Source organism: Dipodomys spectabilis, unplaced genomic scaffold (assembly GCF_019054845.1).
Source record: "Dipodomys spectabilis isolate Male_0828 unplaced genomic scaffold, ASM1905484v1 ptg000255l, whole genome shotgun sequence".
In the NCBI taxonomy this organism is placed as follows: Eukaryota; Metazoa; Chordata; class Mammalia; order Rodentia; family Heteromyidae; genus Dipodomys; species Dipodomys spectabilis.
The window spans coordinates 37,613-42,401 of NW_024870932.1; the positions used below are offsets into that span (position 1 = coordinate 37,613).

A 4,789-nucleotide genomic window follows, 5' to 3' on the forward strand; every position below is an offset into this window, starting at 1 on the left:
CATGGGCCTTGGTGAGAAGTCTTGCCTCTGTTATCTGATGATGCCGATAACTGGGACCTGGGATCCTAGGAATCATTGTATCATGCAGAAGAATAATATTTGTTAGACACCTTATCAGCAAAATTTGGGCATAATTAGTAGGATTGCTTCAGAAATATGGAGAAAAACAGTTTGGGACCAGCGAGTTAAAACAATAAACAGAGAAGCAGAGCAAAATCCCTTTTAGATTAGCGGAAAACAACATTGTTTTTTTTTTTACCATGTGAATTCAGAAGACCAAGAACAGTTAGAATGTATCACAAGTTTATACCAAAGACATTGCTCTGATACTTCATATATTCTAATATACATTTTAAACCTAATTATTTATATTCCTATTCTATTTATTGGAATAAATAAACATTAATTTATTAGTGAAATTATCAACTAATTCTAGTAAGTTTCACTGTGTGAAATATAAAATCAGCACATATAAATATAAAATATATAACTATATAATATAAGAAAAAGACACATGTTTTGCATTGTTCTATTGTGGTTACAGTATCAAAGGCAACTCTGTTTTAAAGTATTATTCCATTATCTCTACCTCAGTGTTTGATAGAGTTGGACCTAAAGCTTTACCATTAAAACATTACCAATTAAAGGCCTAATAATGAGGAGAAACATCTGGACTTCTCCTGCAACTATGAAAATATTTCGTGATAGAAATGCAGTGGTGTAAGTTCCTGCCTGGTTGGTTGGTAGACAGGCCAGGACATTAATTAATCACGCATATGATCAATTTTTTCACCTTCTTGGCTTTAGCTACTTTTGAAATGTTAGATATAATAAACAATTATATTTTGATAAAATACCTTCTAGTCTGAACACTTCTGACTGAAATGTTCATCTCTCTATGATCCCTTGTAACATTTAAGTTTTGTTCAAGTAAAACAATCTATGTTGTCAGGGTAAGATATTCTGATTGGTCTGTTCCTACATGGGAGAAGAGTAAAGGGTCAGGTAGACATTTGTGCCAGTAAGACCTCATTTGGGAAAATGTCAGCTGCAGTATGTTATAAGTAGCTCTTAAGCAAGGCTTACTTTGAATCCATTAGCTCCACAAACCTAATTCAGTTGGATCAATAAGTACTTGAAAAAGCCATCACCTTTGGACCTAGCTATAAATTATTGAAAGTATGAACAAATTCCAAATGAAAAAGACTTAAAATTGTCATTGACAAAAAAAATTGCAAATGTGAGCAATCGATTGAACATGTAATTTTTCCCCTATTCACAGAATTTTAGGGAAATAATAGCATTGTTAGGAACAATAAGATTTCCTTGTTCCAAGTAGGCACCCACGGATATAAGCCTGTATAAAGATTGCATCACTAACTACTTAAATTTAGAAGATACTACATGCTTCAGCAGCACGTATTCCCAAATTACAATACAGAGATTAACATGGCAATTGCACAAGGATGATATGAAAATTTGTGAAGTATTCCGTATTTTTCATTCTTCAGATGCAAGAAATGAAAAACAGTTATTAAAAAGTTGATTACAGGGCTGGGAAGGTGACTCAGTGGTAGAGTGCTTGCCTTGCATGCTCAAGGCCCTGGGTTCGATTCCTCAGCACCACATAAGCAAAAAGAAAAAAGCCGGAAGTGGCGCTGTGGCTTCAGTGGTAGAGCGCTAGCCTTGAGCTGAAGAGCTGAGGAACAGCGCCCAGGCCCAGAGTTCAGGCCCCAGGACCAGACCTAAAAAAAAAAAAAAAAGTTGATTACAAAATAACAAGTGTAACAACAAACATAATTCCTTTAAATTAAATTTAGTTTGGCATTAGTGTATTAAATCTTCACCTCAGAAAGGCGTTTACATAGCATAAACTTTACAAAACTTTTGAAATTAGACAAAATTGTCATTTTATCCCAAAGAAAAATAATATTAGGACCTAGGCAAAAAAGGAATCTAAAACTTTCTATATGGAATACAATCTGAAAGGACACATTAATGAACCTATATATTATAAAATAATATAGAATTCAAAGTATATCTAGGAAAGAATAAAATAAATTATGAACATTATGCAAACATAGAATATAGAATATTTTAAAATATTCTTTTTCAGACAACCACCAGAAATACTTTAGATTCTGTACTACTCATTTCAACAGATACGTTAAAATTATTTCTGATTAAAAAATCACAAACTCTGCAGAAATCATTATACATGTATACAAAAACTCTTGAATTCATTTTGACATCCAATGCAGGCAATTCACTTGGAAGAATCCCACGGAATTCATGAATTTTTACAGTAAGTATTGGTGTTGCCGGGCACTGGTGGCTCACTCCTGTAATCCTAGCTACTCAGGACGCTGAGATCTAAGGCTCACGGTTCAAAGCCAGCCCGGGAAGCAAAGTCCGTGAGACTCTTATCTCCAATAAACCACTAGAAAACTGGAAGTGAAGCTGTGGCTCAAGCGGTAGAGCACTCACCTTGTGCTGAAGAGCACAGGCATAGCGCCCAGGCCCAGTGTTCAAGCCCCATGACCGAGCAAAAAAAAAAAAAAAGATATTGTCCTTATTTGGATTGTGGAAATATTTTGTATGGTCACAAAGGATGGACTTGCATTTTTGAAATTTAAGAAACTTAACCCGACCATTAGGACTTAAGAGAACAATTTGTACAGCCTTCCACAGCTTCATAGAGGTAGTGATAAATATTTATCCTTTGGGCAATTTCAAATGCAGTTTCTTCTAATTGTTCTTCACGCCTGGTTTATATAATGGTTCAACAGAAGGAGATCCAGTGTATCTTTGCTATCTCAATTCTCAGCAGCAAGATGTAAGGGGGTCAAGAGGCCTTTAGTTAGGGCATTGGTATCTGTATCATGATGAAGTAAGAAAGAAGCCGGTCTGGTATTATTCTGCATATATACACTGTGCAGGGGTGTCCAGCCATCTACAGTTATTGCATTTGCCACTTGAGGCACAAACTCATGGACAATGTCTAAGCGTCCACTGTCGGCTTCCAGATGAAGTAGGGTATACTCATCACCATCCCCTATTATTCACATGAGTGGCCTTTTTGAAAAGTAGTTTCCGCACTGTAGTAAGCTGAATATTTTCAGTAGCCCAATGAAGAAATTTACTTGGATCCTTCTCCATTTTTTGTCTTGCAATTGATACTATTCCTTACTTTTTCATCTTGTTCCTCATCTTTCTAAGAATTCACTAAGCAGAGACTTTGAGAGCCAGTGGGAATGAGGTTTCCATGTATTTCCCTAACAGTTCACATTGGTTGAACTGGTCAGAAATATCCGTTGAATTTTCTGCATATTTTTTTCACCATGATTTATATTCTCTTTTTCTAATTTTACTATTCGAAATTATTCTAACCGGAGAGTAGGGAATTGATGGAGAACAGAGGAAAGATGTTCCTCCATATTCAAAGGTACAGACTGAAAATGAGAACCAGTGATGTCTTCATGTGCAGCTTATTCTAGGAATGAGAAAATATGAAGTAATGCCTTCTATATAAATGATTTGGGAAATGGCAGAGCAAAAAGTGAAATGATACAACCAAAAATATAAAAGCAAAATAAATTAGGATAATTATGGAGCAATCATATTATCTATGAGAACCATGAAATAGAGAAAGGAAGAGAGATACACATGTGCAATGACCTAGCTAGCCACAAAATCCATGCCTCTCATCAATTGATAGAGCAAACAAAATTGTATTTTTTAAAAAAGATTGAAATAGAATTTATGTATTTACTTGAAATTAGTAAATACATTTTTAGTAGCCTACATAAAGAGACATAGCTTTGACCAAATTACAGACAAGAATCTAAATCCTTGGTAATTCTAATAACAGATCTGACTGAAATCAGTTGAATGACACTTTTCCTGTACAATGAAGAAATAGGTCCAAGCTAGTAAAGCAGCTAGAGAAGGCAGGCAGATTGTATCTGTGACAAAACTTTGTGTAAAATGGTATTGAGGATTTCTTACTGGTGATCCACTTGCACTGGAAGCATGATTCTGAACTATTGCTTGCTGATTCTGAACTATTGCTTTGATCATTATATTCTCCAAGAAGAAAAAATGAGAATTGATAGTTTAGGACTACTAATACATTTTCACCTTCTCACTAAGCACCTTCAATCATCAAAATCACATGAAGACAATAGACAGGCCTACTTTTTTAGATGAAAACAAGTGTCTTTAAAAAAACAAGGAATTTATGTAGTCATGCATAGGACTTCTATTTTACTAATGCCTCATATGTTTTAATAATGTTAGGTAACAATAAATAATGGATCTATTAGAAAGCTCTTAAAGCTCATATGTTCAATAGTGAGTTCTCTTACACTGTATCATGGTATTTTTTTTTATGGTCTTATGAAGAAATTTACATTACTAACTTGAATTTCTGACAGGACAGTATCATCACTGTACATCTTGCTTCTATACTCTCAGTTTTACATTACTATCTAAGTATGTGCATTAGATAACTATAGAGGAAAAAGTAGAAGCCACACTGATGGCTCATGTCTTTAATCCTAGTTAATCAGAAAGATGAAATCTGAGGATTGTGGTTTGAAAGCAGACCAAGAAAAAAAAGTCCATTATATTCTGATTTGAAAGTGACCAGCAAAAGATAGAAATGGAGCTGTGGTACAAGCAATAAAATGCTAGCCTTGAGAAAACTGAAATAAAAAATAACAAATTCTGGCAAAAAGCTGTGTGTACATTAGGAAATGCCCTGCTGTGTTAGGAGCCATTCCAGATG

General features: G+C 34.7%; 1 pseudogene; it reads left to right on the plus strand.

The window, feature by feature from the left end:
* The first annotated feature begins 1,404 nt into the window (after positions 1-1,404).
* LOC122124950 lies at positions 1,405-1,501 on the plus strand (annotated as a pseudogene).
* Positions 1,502-4,789: the final 3,288 nt, after the last annotated feature.